Below are 20,806 nucleotides of genomic sequence, written 5' to 3'. Positions count from 1 at the left end.
TCTCTGAAAGCTGGGAAAGATCACTCCTAGGAGGAGGCATAATAGCCCAGATCATCAAAGGGAGTTAGGTGCCTAACTCCCTTTGAGGATCTTGGTCAATACTATTTGACCCATCACCAGTTCATAGGTGCTGGAAGTTTTCTGAATTGATTAATAGTTCAGACCATCTCTAATGAAAACTTCACTAATTCTGTCTCTCTTCCCTTTAAATTCAGGAATAGTGTTTGTTAGCCAGACAGAACATGACACTTTCCTTCCATAGGAGCAGCATTTTTATATTTCCATTGTTACCTGCACATTTGGTCAGGCCCCCAATTTACCCCCCTGTGCTGTGCCAGGTATATTTAGGAAGTACAATCAGCTGTTTTATGGCAGCTTCCTGAAAAGATGTCTATTGGGATGAAACTGCCCCTCCCTCCCCCCCAACCGTGAAAAGGTAGCCAGAATTTGGTAATAAAATGTTAGTTGTTACCTAAAGGCCATAACCTTTGCACATAATCCCAGGATTGGAGCTGTCCTGTGGTGTGATTGTGCTATATGGCAGCAGTTGTCAACTCAGGGCCTTCAAGCCCTTTCAGGGGGGCCATGGAGCCCCGCCGCTGAAACCCAGTGCCCCAAGCCCTAGCAACAGGATATTGCTCCAATCCTGTGGCTTCCAAAAGGATTGGAAACACATCCTAGGAGAAGGAAGACCCATGGAGAAGGCCTAGGAGATGCTACCATTACAAAGAGCCCAGGAAGGCTGAGGTAAGGGTAAGAAACAGACCAGGGAGGCAGCAGCAAGGTGTCTGACAGAGCAGACCCTGGCTGTTCATCCTAGGGTTGCTGGACTGGGACCCAATGTAGGGGGTGGGCCTGGGTCAGTAGGAAGGTGGCATGAAGACCCTGACAGAAGGCGATAAGGACTTTGGAGAACCCTGGGATAAGACAGTGTGAGGATCACAGGGCCCAGATGGACAGCTGTAGACCTTTAGTAGGGACCAGGGACTCTTACCCGTGAAGTGAGGGGGCTGAACTAAAACATGGCCTGGTTGGAGGGCAGAGTTATGCGTTATCTTGTGATGCAATCAGCAGGGGGTACTAGAGAGAGCTGAAACTCCATGTTCTACCATGAGGGGGGTGCCAGCACTGAGTCCACTCTTCTGCCGGGAGTTCTGCCACTGACTGAGGGGAGAACAAGATCAAAAGTTTACATTTCAGAGTCTCATTGTTTGCTTCCAGATTGGTTCTTAAAAATAGGTGGAGTTTTTTTTTTTGAGGGGTGAAAAACTTGCTGTTGATAAGCAGAGAGACGGAGACACATCAAACTCCTATCCTTGAAATACAGAACCCTTAATTTAGTGCCTTCCTTCCAGGACCATTTTTCACCCTCTCTCATCAATACAATTAAAATTAAATGGGCTTTCCTAACTTCTGAAAAATTTAGCTACCTCCCGGGACCGTCAGGATTTTTATCTTCCAGTATGTGTATTATTAGACAAGTGCTAGTCCTGAGAGATAGGGTCCCAAGACATACCGAGCACAACTCTGTTCTACCTTTGGTACAAAGCCATTATCATGGAGAAACCAAATTTGTTAGTCCTGTATCCAGAACCTGTGTAGCACTTACCAAGGTTAATGTTAATGAGTTAGCTGGTAACCTTGCTGTGAGGTACAGGAGTGCTATGGTCTCCAGTGTACAGCTGAAGAAAATGGGGTACTGAAAGGTTATGCTTCGTGCCTGAGGCCACATCGGAAGTGAGTGGCCGAGCTTGAGCTGGGAATAGAACCCAGCTCTCCTAACTGTCTGTCTGGTTTTTGAATCACAAAAACATCATCTTCCCCTTGTTCATATAACTGCTGTCCCTGGCTGCTGGCAGTTGGTACTTACAGTCATGGCTAGCGAGCATTTGGATTCTTGTATTTCGGCTGCGTTAGTCAGTTTCTCTCCCTAGCTGTCTTGCACCAGTGTAATGGGGTTGCTTGGGCTCACACTGAGGAGGAATGTTTAGAAACCCCAAATCTAGTTTTGTTTAAAACAGAACAAAATTTCTCAGAATAATTCCAGTTTGTGCTCTTGTGGTCTTGTATTCCTCCCTTCCACCCAAAGTAGTTGACAACTTACTACTTAAGCTGTGTACAACTGCTTTTGGCAGACCATAGGCCAACATTGCAGTCCATTGTGCTCTGTAGTGCCATACCATGAACGTCCTGACCTTCCCTTTTCCAAATATTACACTGTCTTTCACATCTTCTCCGAGGCGCTTAACACACCGTAAGCCACAACTAGACATCACAACACTTTTGTGAAGCAGGAAAGTCTCATTACAGTCTCTCCCCATTTTACAAGAGAGGCTGTATGGATTTACATAGGATCGTACTCCGCAGAAGAACTGGAAGTGGAGCCCAGGAGACTGTTTTCGCGGTAGCTTGCTGTAAATGTATGCTTGCGCTCTTCCATTGTCTCTCATGTCCTAAAGCTTTCATAACTTCTTACAATGGAGTATTAAAACAACCCAAGCAAAGCTTTCTATACACATTAAGGAAGAAGAACCAAAGGCTCCATGAAGTGCACTAGGGACTCTGCTATTAACAATCTATCTTACATAGCAGGCACTTGGATACTACACAGAGGGACAGCAGTACAAAACGTGGAGATTTTTGTTTTGTTTTCATGCAGCTGTTTGGAGACTATCAGGTTTAGGTCTCCTATTACAAAATTCAGAATCTGCCCCTTCCACCTGGGTTAACGAACCAAAATGGTTAGTTCTTATGAACATCCTATTTGTATTCTCATTCATTAGTATGGTTGGAAGGTCTTGGCTCCTTCCATTAATAGCCTGCATTCTATGTTCTCTCAAAGTCTGACCAACCATGATTCAGAGTTGACAAAATACGTGCCCTTGGGTTTATTGCTATAAATGCATGTCAGCATCTTTATTTAGACTACCTGGTTTTGCAGAAGTCTACATTGAATGTCTCCTAATGACAAATAGGTCTATTATGATGTTAGCCAGACAGGAACATAGACATTGATTTACTGAACTTCAACTCTGGCACTCTTTCGGTAAAGGGCTTTAATAGGATTAGATTGGTCACATGTTGGAGCTTTTGGTAGGTAACCAAAACAAAGCATGATTCACTTCCCTGCTATTAGTGTTTCTACGCTTAGAGATGATCCAAACAGGTATGAATATCTTTGGGCTCACAGGCCTGTGAGTTCCTATCAGAAAAGTTCCTCAGCTTGATTCTTCACTCTGGCCAGACTGTAGGAGCAGAGATCTTAGAATCTCAGAACCAGCTGTTGATCCTTGTGTCACTCCTGGCATCTGGAACCAGAACGCGTAATGGTCATTTCCATCCCTGCCTGAGGTGGGCGTCACATTCCTAGTCAGGATCAGACTCCTCTCTGGTATTACTCCTCTAATTTAAATTGTTGCTATATAGGGACGATATTTCCCTTGCCTGTCCTGAGAGGGTAAGAGAATCCTGGGATCAGCTCCCCATAGCCACCAATGCTGCTCATCTTTAATATTTTATTGTCTGTGTGTATTTGTTTTCCAAGAGAGAGAGCAGCCACACACTGTCAGCCAGACTGCACTTTATTTGAGATGTAGATAACAAGAAAAAATCTCTCTTCCTGGCATACATGTTCCTCTCGGGTACAAGGCTGCACTGAACGTTTTCACTCAAAATGGCTGTCTGCCGATTATAGGCAGCAAACTCCTTGAACTGTAAAGGAGCGAGAGCAAGCAGTAAAAGATATAAGCTACAAACCCCACAACTGTGAATCTGGGCATGATGGTTTGTGTTGCCACGTCTGTCCTTGTCTGTGCTGCTTGGGCACCAATTGCCAAAGTACCTGTTGTACTATGTCTATGCAAAACTTGTAAAGCATAGAAGCTGCTGTTTTTAAATGCATTGTCCCACAGCTCTTCATCTCCTGCCTGCTGACAGCTTGGTTTTTCAGCCTTAATTTTTGTATTAACACTTTGTGCATAGAATGAATCTATTGTTTAAGGAATTTGTCAAGAGCTTTGGGAATATTTTCAGGTGAAAGGTGCTGTTACAACAGGATGACGGTATTAAGATTAACTTTAAAAAGATCCATATTAAATAGATACAGTAAACTCCAGTCATGGATGGTTTATGTGCTATCAATCTCCCTCTATGCTTGGCCAAGGAATTTGGAAAATATACTAATGAAAGAGAACTGCCTTTATTCGTTTATACTTTAGTGGTAAGCACTGTAGCTGAGAAGCTAGAGTTTGCAATTTATATTGCTCATATTCCTGCAAAACAATGTTACTCCAATTTCTTTTAATCCCATATGTATATGAAGCTTGGCATAAATACTGTTTTTGTGGATGCTCCAACTCCCTTTTTTCCCCCTCTGTATTTCAGACTGATTTTTATTAGATGATTTATAAAAATAAATAATTTGATCAAACCCCAGTCAGCATAATAAAAATACAAATTTAGTGTCAAGCACCAACAGTCCCTCCCCCAAAAATGTTACAATAAAAAAACAGACCATAGCAGAGTGAGACCAAAAGAGAAATTAGCTCAGTAGGCTTATTTTTAAACCAAACTTTTCTATTTGTAACCCTTCCTCCTGAACACTGAGAAGGCGTTTGTGGGATAAATGGGTACTTAGAAGGGTGAGTGCCTATGTACTTGGGTTGAAAGATTGTTTCATGCAGAGGGGCGGTACAGAAAAAATGCATGAAGCTGGAGTGTGGTAAGGGAAATACAAATAAGATATTGCTCAGACAAGGAGCATTTTGTGCCGATGCCAATCAATATGAAACGCTGATATATTACCAAGGATACAATCTGGACCAATGAACAGCTGGGTTCCCTCGGTTCTCCAACCCAGGGTGCCTTTTATGCTGCTCTGTTGTGAGAGCTACCAGTCCTGGGCTGCTCACACACAGCGACCAGCATGTAAATTACTCCCACGTATACTGCAGGAGTGCTATGGCCAACCACCCTTGAATTGCTCTGCAAAGCAACACCAGCAAATTCTTAGTCCCAGACTTTACCCCAGCTCTCTCCTGGACCATACAAGCTCATATAAATCCTGTTATCGCAAATGGAGCTTCCCAAACATTTCAATTTAAACACGCTTGTCTAGATAAAACAAGCTTATTAACTACAGAAAGATAGATTTTAAGTGGCTATAAGTAATGAGGCATAAAAGTCATAATTGGTCACAACTAAGTAAAAAGTAAAAAGCAACTAATACCTAACTTAACAGGCTAAGTGAATTCAAAGCAAAGGTCTCTCTCAGCACATATTCCAGTCTTACTGGCTGAATTCTTTCAGTCAGGATCCTCCCCTCAGTCCAAAGCTATTTCCTGTGTTCTTCAGGTGTTGTGGATGCCATGGTTAGAGAGTGCCTCCTATTCTTCTTATAGTCCTCTCTCTCTCTTTGAGAATCCTCTCCAGCTGAGGTTCAGGAGGCATAATGTCTATGTGGACAGAAACGTTCAGCTGTTTCTTTTGGCAAGATACAGATTTTTCTCCCACATCCTCTGTCCTGCCAGAGAATGGCCACTTAACCAGGTGATTAGCCCATCTGATTTTGTTGACACCTGGCTGAGGCATCGGCTAACCTTTTGTCTCTGGGGAACTGGTTTGTAACTCTTCCCCAGACTTAGAACATGTCTTTAGTAATATCATACAGTAGAATCCTATAACTTTACATAAAATGTTGCCACATGTATTTTACCAGGCCAACAGTGATCAGTAAATTATGAGTTTTCAAATGATACCTCTCAAGGCATGCTTTGTATGAAATTTATCATAGTCCTATAAAAGGGTCAACCGAGGGGTAGAGACTGTTGATGTGCCTGTGACAGATTCAGCACACTGCTTACGGAGCATGCTGGGCTTCGCCACAGTTTCTGAGGGAGATATTCCAAGGCACAAATAGCGGTTTGAATATCTTCTCCCCCTTTGAGGATTCATTAAAGTGTCCTCCCAGGATGGTATTAGGAGAGCTGGGCAATACAATGAAAAAAAGCACCAACATGAACCTTTGCTCTCCCATTAATGGAACCCAAACCAAAGTGTTGTTAAAGATGTAAAAAGCTTGGTTACTGGGCTTTGCCCATTATTTTTATGGGTCACTGCACTTCCTGGTTCTGGATGAATGCCAAAATACCACCAGCAAGTTTGTTTTATATTGATTCTGTCCTGAACAGAACCTGAAATTATGAATTACTGCTCAGTAACTAATTTGAGTAAGCATCCAAACTTCTGTGGGCTTCTCTGATTCGAACCTCCAAGTCTCTATATGGTAGATCGTCACTATTGAGTGTGTTGTGTAGATTCATGGTTGCCCTGGGGCGGGACAACTGGAGACACTGGGTTAACATCACACCTCTATTTGTGTGCTAGAGAGCTCCAGAGTTCTAAAGTCTTTGGACTGGGGTGTGGAGATTGTGGTGACTTAAAGAGCCCTCAACTTGCTGTTCGTTGGAAGTGTAGGGGGCCAGTGGCGGTGATATCTGGGATGTGGCCGGAACTGACTGTGCTTCTGCTTGCTAAGCTCCTAAAGAGAGGCTTGCAGCTGCTCTCTCCTGTGAGAACATCAAAGGTAATGACAAAACCGCACCTACTCTCTCACAAAGTGAGGGGCCTCACTGGTGCAGGGATGTATATTTTAACCTCCCTCAGTGGATCTGGCCTATTGTCTCATCTGGGGCCTGTGAAAGAACAACAGTGAGGAGGACTGTGAGAGGAGGCTTCATTCCTACCAGAGGGGGGGTGGTGGTTTTCCGTTGGTTTGTTTTGTTTTTTGTCTACAACCAGCGCTCTGGTATTGTCAAGTATAGTTATGGGGTCAGCTGTGAAGTTCATATCCAGCAGAAAGACTAGGGCACAAAATGAGTTACAACTAGCATGAGACTTAAAGAACCTCTTCTTAATGCCTTTTAATACATTAGGAGCAAGTGAAAGACAAAAAAAAGTGTAAGTTCTCTACTTAGCAGGGAAGGAGAGCTAACAACTGAGGACATCAAGAAAGCTGAGGTGTTTAATGCCTATTTTGTTTCTGTCTTCACTTAAAAAGGCTAATGGTAACCAGATACTCAGCACAATTAATATCAATGACAAGGAGGAAGGAATGCAAGCCAAAATAGGGAAAGATCAAGTTAAAAAGTATTTAGATGTGTGTTAACTCAGCAGGTCCTGATTAAATTCATCCTAGGGTACTTAAGGAACTGGCTGAAACAGTCTCAGAATCGTTAGCAATTATCTTTGAGAACTCCTGGAGGATGGGTGAAGTCCTGGAGGACTGGAAAAGGGAAAATATAGCACTTCTCTTTGCAAGGGAAACAAAGAGGACCCAGGGAATTATAGGCCAGTCAGCCTAACTTTGATATCTGGAAAGATACTGGAATGAATTATTAAACAATCAATTTGTAAGCATCTAGTGGATAATAGGGTTATAAGCAATAGCCAGCATGGATTTGTAAAGAACAAATCATGCCAAACCAACCACATTTCCTTCTTTGACAGGGTTACAGGGCTAGTGGATGGGGGAAGCTGTAGACATGATATATCTTGACTTTTAGTAAGGCTTTTGACACAGTCCCACATGACATTCTCATCACTCAGGAAATGTGGTCTAGATGAAATTACTATAAAGTGGATTCACAACTGGGTGAAAGACCGTACTTAAAGAGTAGTTATCAGTGGTTTGCTGTCAAACTGGAAGGATCTATCTAGTGCAGAGGTGGGCAAACTACAGCCTGCGGGCCACATCCGGCCCACAGGACCGTCCTGCCCAGCTCTTCAGCTCCCCTCCGGGGAGGCTTGCCCCTGGCCCCTCCCCTGCTGTCCCCCCTTCCCCGCAGCCTCAGCTCCCTGCTCCACTGGTGCAAAGCTCTGGGCGGCGGGGCAGCGAGCTGCTGGGGCAGCGCACTGCAGAGCCCGGCCTGACCCGGTGCTCTGTGCTGCGTGGCGCGGCTGCCTGTCCTGGTGCTTCAGGCAGCGCGGTAAGGAGGCAGGGAGCGGGGGGGTTGGATAGAGGGCAGGGGAGTTCTGGGGTGGTGATCGGGGGTGGGGGGTAGATAGGGGGTCGGGGCAGTCAGAGGGTGGGGAACAGGGGGGTTGAATGGGGGCAGGGGTCCTCGGGGGCAGTCAGGAAGGAGGGGGGTTGGATGGGGTGGTGGGGAACAGAGGTTCCAAGGGCACTCAGGGGATAGGGCGAAGGGGTGGTTGGATGTGGCAGGGGTCCCGGGGGAGCCATCAGGAAGGAGACGGGGGGTTGGATGGGGCAGCGGGGGCAGTTAGGGGCGGGGGGGTCCGGGGGTGGTCAGGGGACAGAGAGCGGGGGGTGGATGTGGCAGGGGTCCCTGGGGGGCCGTCAGGGAACAGGCTGGTTGGATGGGGCAGTCCCGGGGGTGCTGTCAGGGGGCGAGACGCGGGGGGTGGGTCGGATAGGGGGCGGGGGCTGGGCCATGCCATGCCTGGCTGTTTGGGGAGGCACAGTCTCCTCTAACCGGCCCTCCATACAATTTCAGAAACCCGATGCGGCCCTCAGGCCAAAAAGTTTGCCCACCCCTGATCTAGTGTCATCCTGCAGGGGTCAGCCTTGGGTCATGTGCTAGTCAATATTTTCATTAATGGAGTGGCACTTTGGAGACAGGATTAAAATTCAACAGGACCTTGACAAATTGGAGGATTGATGTGAATTCAGCAAGATGAAATTCAATAAAGACAAGTACAAAATACTACACTTAAGAAGAAAAAAAATCAAATGCACAACTGCAAAATGGGGCATAAGTGGCTGAGAGGTAGTACTGCTGAAAAGAATCCGGGAGTTATAGTGGATCACAAATTGAATATGAGTCAACAATGTGATGCAGCTGCAAAACAGGCCAATATGATTCTGGGGTATATTAACAGGAATGCTGTATATGTAAGACAAGGAAGGTAATTGTCCTGTTCTTCTTGGCACTGGTGAGGCCTCAGATGGAGTATTATTTTCAATTCTGGGTGTCACACTTTAGGAAAGATGTGGACAAATGGGAGAGAGTCCAGAGAAGAGCAACATAAATGATCAAAGGTTTAGAAAACCTGACTTAAGAGGAAAGGTTAAAAAAACTGGATATGTTCATCTTGAGGAAAGAAGCCTGAGAAGGGTATCTAATAAGTGTGCAACTATGTTAAGGACTGTTAAAGAGGATGGTGATCAACTGCTCTCTATTTCCACTAAATGTCGGACAAGAAGTAATGTGGCTTAATCTTCAGTAAGGGAGATTTTGGTTAGATATTAGGAAAAGCTTTCTAACTATAAGGGTAGTTAAGCTCTGGAATAGGCTTCCAAGAGAGATTGTGGAATCCCCGCGATTGGAGGTTTTTAAGAACAGGTTGGACGAACACCTGTGGGGGGATGGTCTAAGTTTACATGGTCCTGCCAGAGCTCAGGTGACTGGACTTGATGTCTCTTGAGGTCCCTTCCACGCCTATGCTTCTATGATTCTATTACAGGACAGGCCCAACAAGGAAAGTAACAACACCACTGCCCGTCATGTACAGCCCCCAGCTAAAACCTCTCCAGCGCATCATCAACAATCTACAACCTATCCTGGAAAACAATCCCCCACTCTCATGGGCCTTGGGAGGCAGGCCAATCCTCGCTTACAGACAGCCCCTGAACCTGAAGCAAATACTCACCAGCAACTACACACCACACCACAGAAACACTAACCCAAGAACCAATCCCTGTAACAAACCCTGTTGCCTTCTCTGTCCCCATATCTACTCTAGCAACACTATCATAGGACCCAGCCACACCATCAGAGGCTCATTCACTTGCACATCTACTAATGTGATACATGCCATCATGTGCCAGCAATGCCCCTCTGCCATGTACATTGGCCAAACCGGACAGTTTCTACATAAAAGGATAAATGGACACAAATCAGACATCAGGAATGGTAACATACAAAAGCCAGTAGGAGAACACTTCAATCTCCCTGGACACTCAATAACAGATTTAAAAGTAGCTGTCCTTCAATAAAAACAACTTCAAAAACAGACTTCAAAGAGAAACTGCAGAGCTACAATTCATTTGCAAACTTAACACCATCAATTTGGGCTTGAATAGGGACTGGGAGTGGCCGGCTCACTACAAAAGCAATTTTCCCTTTCTTGGTATTGACACCTCCTCATCAATTATTGGGAGTGGACCACATCCACCCTGACTAAATTGGCCTTCAACATTGGTTCTCCACTTGTAACTCCCTTTGCTTCATGTGCCAATAGTTATTTATGTCTGTATCTGTAATTTTCACTCTATGCATCTGAAGAAGTGGGTTTTTTACCCACAAAAGCTTATGCCCAAATAAATCTGTTAGTCTTTAAGGTGCCACCAGATTCCTCGTTATTTTTGTACTTGGTATGGGTATGTATGGTATGTACTTGGTATGGATTCTGACATAGGATCCTCCTAGCTTTGTCCTTTGCATGACCTACCAAACCACCTCATTTTCAGGAAATAAGTCCTCCTCTACCTTGTGCCCAATGTTTGCTTCTCCTCAATTATATTTTGAGTAAATTTTGACTGGGGTAGAGGGTGTTTCACTTTTAATTAAGGAATGCACACATCAGCTGACTGGAGCTTCTCTTTCAGAACAACAAGGGGAAAACCTCCACGCTTAAGAGGAAGTGTTCAGACAAGAAAAATGAAGTTCTGGGCTGCTTGTGATTTACAGCTGGGGGGAAGCAACAATAGAAACAAAGATAGTAAACACTGCACAAATAAAACATGCCTTTTTATTTTAGTCAGCACTCATTAGGAGTAAATCACTCCCTGCTCTCTCCTTTAGCTGTGTTTTCCTGTTACTGTGACCTACCCTTACTGTTTGTTGCCCTAGCCTGAGTGAATCCTTATCACAGAGAACAGAATAAGGAGCTTCCCTCTGATCCATTGTTATAATGCTCCATTAACTGGCATATGCACTCGCATATCAGGGAGTTGACACCTTCAGGGCAGACTGGGGCAGGATGCTGAACACACCTTGGCTTTTCTTTGAAAAGGCCTCTAATTCTGGGCTAGGTACAATTTTCAGTTGTGCTCAGACAGGCAAAAATACAGACCATTGACAGAACTGGTGAAGAGACCAACAGGGAAATCTGGATTGTGGCTGCTGGTGAGATATGCACTGGTGAAGAAGCACATCCACTGTGACCTGTGCTTGTAGCATTCTGGGCTGTGATCCAGCCAGTCTGTTCCTGACACCTTTATCAGATCAGGACCATCACCTTGGTGATATGTCTATCTAGCCACTATAACAATGGTATTGGCATTGTCTCACACTGAAGCACGGCATAATCTCAAATTTCACAATCACCACGGCCATATATTTTCTTCTACTACTGTCTTCACACTTAGATGTTAGGGGCCACACTGTTTTAGGTGAAATATAAAACAGATGTATTAACTACAAAAAGAGAGATTTTAAGTGATTATAAGTAATAGCATACAGATCAAAGTAGATTACCATGGGAAATTAAAAACAAAAATGCAATCAAAGTTCTCCAAACAGGACAAGATTTGAATCAAGCAGTGTCTCACCCTGATGGTATATACAGTCCACCAATCTTACCTACACAGGCAGGGCTTTCTTCTTTCCCGCCTGGGACCCCCTTCCCCAGTTCAGTCTTTGTTTCTAAGGTGTTTCCAGGTGTTGAGTTGTAAGGAGAGTGAGGCCAAGTGATGATGTCACTTCCCTTCTTTTATAGCTTCTTCCAGCTTGCTGGAAAGATCTTTGCTCATGACATGGGGATCTGCCCCTTTACACCCCCTCCCCCTGGTCAAGCATCCTCCATTCCCTTTGGGAAGCCTCCATTGTATACAATTCCTGAGATAGTCTCTGGGTGTGTGGATTCCCTTTAATGGGGCCATTAGCACCGTCTAACTTCTTCATTGTTGTGCCTGAAATGCTAGTTGTGGGTGTTTCCAACTTCACAACATATTTCAGTAACACACACATAGCAAAACTTCATAACTTCACGTACAATGACAGCATATATAATCCAACAGAATAGTAATGTTCAGCAGATCAAGACCTTTAGAATGATACCTCACAAGGCATGCTTTGTATAGAACATATCATACGTATATGACAGTGGTGAATATGGGGGTGCCAGGGTGTTGCTTTGGGGCACAGAGTGTCACAGCAGCATTTTAGCTGTCAATATGCCATTGGAACGTTGCAGGTGATGTACTGGGTCTGCTTCAAGGAGGCAATGCTAGAGGTAATAGCATACAGAGCCTTTCCTCCTCACGCTCAATACAATGGGCAGCCCCAAAGTGGTTAGTCCCTAACAAATTAGCTAGTCGTCAGTCCAAGGTCATCCAAAGGTTGGCATGTTGTGGGAGCCGCTGTGGGCCTCTGTGCCTGGGAAGGATTCTGGCTGCTAGGAAGCAGGATTGGGTCAGGACGCGTGCCTGGTGAGTAATTTCATTGGCCATACTTTCTGCTGCTGACAACCCTCCTTCCTGTTCTGCTCTTGTGCACAGCCTCCCCTTGCTCCTGGTTCCTGGCTGGCAGCGAGACGGCAGGAGACCATGTGTATCAGCAGAGGTCAGGGTGGAAAGAACCAGCACAGAGGCCAGAGTGACCCCCTGTAAGAAGGAAGGGCCGGAAGTGCCTGGAGGGGGCAGGGAAAGAGGGAGCTGGGTGCCTGCGCTGGTGTGGGGAAGGAGGTGATGGGAGAACAATCTATTGGTGCTCCCAAAGCGGGGTTGGATTTGGCAGAGGGCTATAGAAAAAGGAAAGGAGGAGGAGTGGGGAGGGCATTAAGGCTCTGGCTGGGCAGGGCAGGGTGGGGAGTTAGATGGTATCTGAGCTGGCAAAGTGCTCCAAACTCCTTGATCTTCCCTCAGTGCAGAGCTGAGGGCAAGTGGCAAGGGAGAGCTGGGTCCTAAAAGTCAACAAACTCCTTAGAATCAGACAAACTAATGTGCATCTGTCGACTAATAAAAGAGAAGCTAGTTGTGTGACAATGAATTTGGTGCAGGAAACTGCCACCAAGTTAGTAGCACTAATTACTTCCTGGAAAATATTACACTATGGGCATGGCTTCATGCCGGTAAAAGTGGAGAACAAGACTCTGTTTTGTGGAGCAGAAGATCTAGTGAGAACAAAGTCCTGAACATATGTAAGATCCTGAGGAAACAAAGGTGTTGTGGAAGATAGGGATCAGGGCAGGGCTTCTCCTGCAAGAAGGGCATTGCATCATTCTCACCTTGCTGAGGTTTTGTTGCTCCACACTGAAGGATTCATTACTTAAGCTGCCAGGACCAACCAACAGAGCCCTGAGTCATCTGCCACAACTCACCATGCCTTGTAAAATTCTCTTCTATTACCCAGTTTTGTTCAGGTGGGACACTCCTAGAACCAGTGTAAGTTTGTGTTGTAAAATGAAACCGGCTGAATGCTGAAGTAACTGACTACCCCAGACATTCTTTCTAGAGAGAGACAGGCTGAACACGTAGCCTTCTGAATTCTTGTAAAGGTCTGTCCTGCCAGATACATGGATGCCTTGGGCAGCTGAACCCCCCGAAAGTTGAGATTTGACTCAAAGGCCCCAAAAAGGGTGGATGCTGATTTTAAGGCCTGATCAAAGCCCACTGAAGTCAACAGAGTCTTTCCACTGATTTCAGTGGGCTTTGGATCAGATCCTTAAATCTAATCTGAATTTTTGGCACCTATGTATATCATTGGGGTCCAAAAAACTCTGAAAGCTAATATTGTTAACCTTTTGTTTTAAGGAATATCCAGACCTCACCCATCAGGCATCTCTGATGTACAGAAGAGCCTGGTTGCGGCAATCTGATCATGGTCCAACATCAGATGAGTGGGATAGTTTGACTTGATGATTTCTTTGGCCACTAAAATGGGTTTCTGAATATTTCTGTGTGATGCTGGCAGACCAAGTACCAGCTCTGGCCAAGGCCTAGGCATCAGCTGAGAACTGGCAAACTCGCAGCTGGAAGCCAGGCCAGTTCTCTTGTGTATCAGTACAGATCAAAGTGATTGTTAAGTATATAAGAATATATTTGGCGTTTAAACTTCATGAAAACAATGGGATGCTGCATGCATTGTTTTCACTTATCTGTATCCTGTTAGAATGTAATAGCAAACATATACATTGTGTATATACCCCTGTAACCAGTGCCAGGTTTACAATGGCTCCAGTGGCTCCATGGAGCCAGGCCCATGCTCAGAAGGGGCCCTGGCCTGCTTCGCTTGCACTGTGCCCCAAGACCCCACTGGATCCCCCTACCAACCACTTGCTCCTCGCGGCCTGCCGGCCAGCTGGACAAGACCTCCTCTCTGTCCCCTGGCCCCACCCCCTGCTCCTCTCAGCCCCCTGCCCGGACCCCAGTGCACCTCCAGCTCTGGGCAGTCTCTGCTTCCCACCACCTGTGGGGTCCCACCTGTCTCCCCGGGGCTGAGCCGCCTGAGACTGGTGCAGAAGCCTGGCCAGTCTCAGCCAGGTTTGGGGGGGAGGGGGGAGACAGTGCGGAGGGCTTGGCTGGGCCCCTCCAGGCAAGTGCGTCTTGAGGGACCCTGGCTGGGGCAGGTTCTGGCCTGGCTGATCGCACCACTCCCGGCCCTGGGACCAGCCCTGGCTGTGCTGCCGGCTCAGCCCAGCAGACACAGTTGCGTCCCAGCAAGGCCGGTGAGTGCGGCCGGGAGGCAGGGCGTGGGGGAGTGGGTCTGTGGGGAGTCTGGGGGCTGCTGGGCTGTGAAGAGGCAGGAAAGATCTGTGTGTGTTGGGGCACTAGGGAGTGGGGGGTGCTGGGCAGTTGTGGTGGGGCTGTGGGCAGGGGTGGTGTTGTGCAGGGCGCTGTGCATTTGTGGGTGGGTCTGGGGGAGTGCTGGGAATAGTGGGTCTGGGGGGCCTCTGGCCATAGGGAGTTGGGGGGTGTTGGGCCAGGGTGGGGGGCGTGTGGTGTGACATGGACCTGCCCCTGAGGGGAAGGAGCATGCTGGCAGCACAGGCCCAGGCAGGCCACTGTGCGTCTGGCAACTGCTGGTTTGTAAATAGTTACCTCACATTGGGTGGAGCAGGGCCCCCCTGTCATGCCGTGCCCCATTCCCTCTGGCTGACCTCCCCGTGCCATGCGCCATTACCTCCATAGGGGCCCAGAAAAGGTTAATTCGGCCTTGCCTGTAACTAAATAACCCATCAAACGAGAAAGAAGCCTTCTGTAATGCAAATGAAGAATTTTAACAGCAAAGTGCTAATTCTTGTGCATTTGAAGGCAAGTCATCATTGTGTGTAATGATCGGAGATCAGACTTTAATTGCACTTCTCTCTCTCCACCATCAAAGAAAGAGCCCAGGTGGGTACTGACCCTGTCAGCTTGTTTTCTGTGTTAAGAAGCTATAAGTATGGACACAAGGAAAAGTTTGTCATCTCTGAATGGTTTGGATTCTAACAGGGCAGAATAACTGAATGAGAAGATGGCTGTGCCCAGAGTTATTCTGGGTAGCCGTGAGAGACTTTTGGGAAACTGTCAGATTACCACATATCTGCTACCATTTGGAATTATAGATTGTGACTCACCTGTACATATATTTTGACTGCTTTAACCTCTCAATACTCTCATTTCTTTTTTCTAGTTAATAAACTTTAGTCAGTTTACTATAGAATTGGCTACCAGCATTGTCTTTGGTGTGGGATCTGGGATGCAAATCAACCTGAGTGAGTGTCTGGTTTCTTGGGAGTAGGTATAACCTGGAATATTTGTGACTTTTGATGTAAGTGACCATTGGTCACATAGTCCAGTTTGCATGGGTGCCAAGATAGACTGGAGTGTCTAAGGGGACAGCCTGTAACTCCATTATAAGACTATTGTAGTACTTTAGGAGGTCAAATTTGTTACTCGGTTGGTGAAATCTAATTATAGAACATACCACCAGTTTGGGGTGTCTGCCCTGAGGTAGGCCTCATGGTGTGAGCCACTCCAGACAGTATGCCAATACATATCCAAGAAGCATAGCTCTTTGGGGAAAGTGGGGAGAACAGTGCCTTCTCCATTATTATTATGAAAGCTTGTAATGTTCGGAACCTGATGGTCATTATGAGATATGTATACAGACTGGTTATGAATTTATGTATTTCTGTAGATATAAAACTGTGCTAATAATTTGTGCTATATTCATTCAGCTTCACCTCCTAACAGGGCGGGGCTGCCTCCCCAACTTACATTGTACAACCCAGAAAGACAACTGTTGTACAGTTAAAATTAATGGAAAAACATCAAAACCAAAAAGAAAGTTGCAGTTTTAGAAACTAAGAAAGGAGGAGTTCCTCCCATTTTGAATAACCATGAGTCATCATGCTGGGAGAGACAGGGAAAATTCCTCTTAAAAGCAAGCTTGTGGCCAAGGATTAAAAAACCAAGGGATGGCCTCTAAGCAGGAAGCTGTCCGTGAAACACTGGATCCCCCGTATGATGGGGGAATGTTGGGAATACATAATATATTAGAAAAGGGAAGTTAGCTAATATAGAAGTGTAAATCTTGAAGCTATCTTTGTTTTCTATGTAGTGTGCATGTGTTTGCATTGCCTTACTGTTTCATCTTTGAATCCGTGATTTTCCTATTAAATACTTTTTTTTTTTTAATCCCAAGTGGATCTCTGGTGTGCAAACTGTGTGGAGTGAGCTTGTGCAAAAGTGAACGGATAACTGCAGGCAGGTGTCATTCCTTCAGGGCTGTCAGCCAGGGGGAAAAGGTCCAAGTGTCTGGTAGTTAAGAACTCAGGGTAGACAGATTTGGGGAGACTCAGGACTGGAAGGGCTGTTGGTATCATTCTGCAAGAATAACTAGGCTGGTGGAAGCCAGGGTTTATGCTCGTGGGCTGGGTATGAGTGTCAGGGCATCGTAGTATTAAGGAACCCAAAGTTACAAGGCAGGCAGTGTTAGAACCCCTTACTGTCTTGGTGATCCCCAAAATGTCACAGCTAGTTACAAGATTCATCCAATCAGGGGACAGGAAGGATATGATGTGACTTGCATAGCTTGCCAATATTGAAGTTGGAATGTCAGATGTTCACAACAGACTGTGAGATTCCCATACAGAGATAAAAGGCATGAAGAAATTCGCTCGTTATTTTGAAATAGCAAATATATTTGAGAATGTAATGATCTGTTTGTGGACAATCCCTGAACAGAGAGAGTAGCATGAATTCTTCACACATCTCTAATCTGTAAAGTCAGGCATGCAATGTCTGTCTTGGAAGCAGCCTAGTAAATAGGTAGTAAGTAGTCTGGATTTTTTTTTAAGGCTGAGGATGCTGATTACATTTGTGTCACACTGTGTACGTAGGTGCAGAAGAGAAGGGCAGAGCTCACATCTCAGGTTCATTTTAATGACACACCCACACACACACACACAGACACAGCCCCCCCCCCCCAATGTAATGGTGACAAAGTCAGTTATTTGGAAAGATCAGAATTAACATTTTTGCTGTTAAGATAGGAAATGCCAGCTGCTGATGCTGTGATCTAAGAATGACCTGGGTAAGTAAATAACTTCAAAGGTTATCTTTCGTTGTGCAGGGACACCCACAGAGTGTTTTCAAAGCAGAGCGGGATCTAAATTATTAGTCATCTGGAATACAGCATTGGAAGTCTTTAGATAGGTTAAAGCACAGGAGTGGTTCTGGCTTGACCAGAACTTAATCTGCCAAGCTGCAGTGAACTCTATTCTCAGGCTCTGTTCCTCTGACTTCCTTTGTCTGTCCTAGACTCTTAGTAGATAGCTCCTAGCCTCTTCCAGTAAGCAACTCTTTATTTCCTGTCAGTCACCTCCCAGTCCTTTGTTTTCTAGGCAGGACCATGCTGTGTTCATAACCCCTGCTGAGACTTTCCCCTCCACTGGGTAGCAACGGGATTCATAAAAATATGACAGAAAATTCCCACTTCGGCACACAGGCCTATCATTAAAGCTCATGTCACTGCTTGTACTAGTAAATACTGTCCATTATTCTGTAAGTCTCAAAATTCTTTCAGCTGGTGACCTCTATCCAAGGGAAAAGTCAGTTTTTTTATTTTTATTTAAAGCATATTTACTGACAGCAAACTAACTTGGATTGGCCAACACTGACACCTAGTGGCCAGATGTAATGTATCATTATTAAGGCTTAAGATTTTGTCATGGGTATTTTTAGTAAAAGTCAGGGACAGGACATCAGCTTCCATGAATTTTTCTTTATTGTCCAGGACCTGTCTCTGACTTACTAAAAATATCCATGATAAAATGCGAAGGGGCTGGGCAGCTGTGGGTGGGTGGGAGCTTTAGGGGGCCGCCACCACCCTTCAGGGCTTGGAGCTCCACAGTCCCCCTGCACCCGTCGCCCAGAACTGCTGGGTTCCCCCTGCCCCCTGCAATGGCGGGAGCTGCAAGGATCCCCCTGCTACTGCGGGGTACCCCTGCTGATGCCCACGGCAGTGGGGAGCTGTGGGGTACCCTTGCTGCCCATGCCGGCTCAGAGCTTGGGGGGCCTCGCTGCCTTAGGCAGCAGGAGTATCTCACAGCTCCCTGCTGCTGTAGAAGGAGGCGGGACCCTGCAGGTCCCAGCCACTAGGACTGAAGTCACGGAGGTCTTTGGAAGTCACAGATTCAGTGACTTCCACGACCTTTGTGACAAAATCATAGTCTTAATCATTATTGGGTTTCCTTAGATTTGTGGTTGGATTCATTCTTAAAAGGAACCATCAGGAGCTCAGTTTTCCAGGCCCGAAGAAGAGCTCTATGTAAGCTCAAAAGCTTTTCTCTCACCAACAGAAGTTGGTCCAATAAAAGATATTACCTCACCCACCTTGTCTCTCTAGTAGCTAACTAAATCAGCCATTCCCAAATCTTAACTATATAACAAACTCAAATTACCTTTAAAGATATCTATTATCTAAATTTATCAGACTTTTATTGACTTTTGGATATCTATGGTTTCCTAACTTCTGATATATTTATACCCTGCAGATTCTTTGGTATATACATAGCAAATTGCACTCAAACTCAATAAGCTGAAAAACAAAACTTGCAGATCCTTCAAAATAGACATTTAGTTTGCCTCTATTGTAGATCTTTGTGCCTGGCAGAAGGCCATGTGTGGGTTGTGGGAAGCTTAACCCAGGGGCAGAAAGCAGGCTGTTTTCCCTTAAATGGGAGCACTTTGTGGCAGGTTAGTGATATTGTTAATCCTCCAGTGGGCAAGCCCTGGCAGTGTTAATTATAGAAAAGAGAAATTGGGAGGAAAAAAAACATTTATTTTAATTGTATGCTTTGAATGCTGTTTGTTTTAGCCAAACTGTTTTAGTTCAATTGTTGCAACTAGTATAATCCACCAACTTTTATTTAAATGTGATAATGGGGAAAGAGTCACTTATTTTGCTATTCTCAGTTTTATATTTTTCTTGTAATGGGGCTTTTAAAAAATGTATATACTAACTAAGGGGCTGGTTAATTGGTTAGCTAACTGAGTGATTTCAGCAGAGGAGGAGGAAGAGTCTCCATGGATTCCAGCTGAAAACTTCTAGAAGCAAGTGGTGAGAAGATGCTGCTTTTGCCTCAGCAGATTGTATAGATTTGGTGATCAAAGACTCTAACTGAGACCCAGGTGAACTCAATGAGTTTCTTCTCACTCTTCTTGTGGGGACTAACCTGTTTAGTTTGTTTGTTTTTTCTCTATATGTAACTGAAGATAATGTATGTTGCTTATAAAATAGCTGTTATCTTGTAAACATTATTTGTTTTTATCATATTATATGATGTTGGTACTTAATTCTTAAAATAATGCTTTTAGTTCTTTTGGGACTTGAATGTGGGGAGGTTGACTCTGAGCAATCCTTGCTGAAAATCCTTAAAGACTGAATTCTGGGTCTCCAGGTGCTTTTCTATGGGAGTTGGGTTTTTAGGCACTGGAGAAGGGCAATGAAGTAAACTCTAGCCTGTCCACAGGCTACATTAGCACACTTTGAAGATGATGGGTGCTTAAGAAATCTTAAATACTCTTGTCCTTGATAAACATTCCTCCCCCCCCCCCCCAGCTGGATTAAAATTTTCGTGTGGGTGCAGAACACTTATTCTCCCACCCCCTAAGGAAAGCAGATAGGCACAAGCTTACTGTTCTACTGACTCACTTCTAACCCTATCTGAAATGGCTGGTGTTAGAGAGGCCAGAACTGTTTTAATCCTGACAAATGTTGATACTAGAGCCAAATATAAAGTATGCTAAGTAGTGAGCTATCTAATATGCTATGCTGATGGAAGGACCCGCAACCCTGTATAAAACACAGGCATGACTAGAACTCCCTGGTGTGTCATGTTAACTGTCAGATTAATGTCATCCTTTTCCTGGGGCTCAAAGCATGGGTTGATCAGTCAATCAGAGAAGCATAAAATTACCCAAATGTGACAGACAAACATGCTTCAGTGGGAGTGATTGCTGAAGGTGTACATCTGTGAGGCTTTAAAAATGCTATCACCCTTCTGTGATGTTACACCCCATATTCTTTATGGAAATATGCTAATGATGGATATGGCATAACTGAGATATATTTTATGCAAGATGTGTCTTGTAAGGTATCATTGGAAAGGTTATAATTTACTGAATGTGATTATCCTATTTGTATGCATGTATCATTTCTGTATCTAAAGTTAGGAATATTGACTATGTAACCATTACTAGTGTGTGTGTATTTAGGAGACACCCGCCAGACAAGAGGCCATCAGTCTTGATGGGCCATTAGGAAGAAACAATAAGACTTTTAAGATACTAATCTCT

The 20,806-nt window shown here is 45.0% G+C and overlaps 1 long non-coding RNA gene across 2 annotated transcripts in view; it reads left to right on the top strand.

Moving 5' to 3' along the window:
• The window catches only part of LOC141988078 (uncharacterized), a 79,185-nt gene that overhangs the window by 18,181 nt on the left and 40,198 nt on the right, over window positions 1-20,806 (top strand). The window contains exon 1 of one of the 2 annotated variants that reach the window (XR_012639651.1): window positions 19,543-19,639. The exons of the other annotated variant lie outside the window; for it this stretch is intronic. This is a non-coding gene — a long non-coding RNA (uncharacterized LOC141988078). Of the gene's footprint in view, window positions 1-19,542; window positions 19,640-20,806 lie in introns of those variants that run through there. 2 annotated transcript variants of the gene reach the window in all.

This window comes from Natator depressus, chromosome 5, assembly GCF_965152275.1.
Source record: "Natator depressus isolate rNatDep1 chromosome 5, rNatDep2.hap1, whole genome shotgun sequence".
Lineage (NCBI taxonomy): Eukaryota > Metazoa > Chordata > Testudines > Cheloniidae > Natator > Natator depressus.
This window is presented reverse-complemented; position numbering and strand designations above follow the sequence as displayed.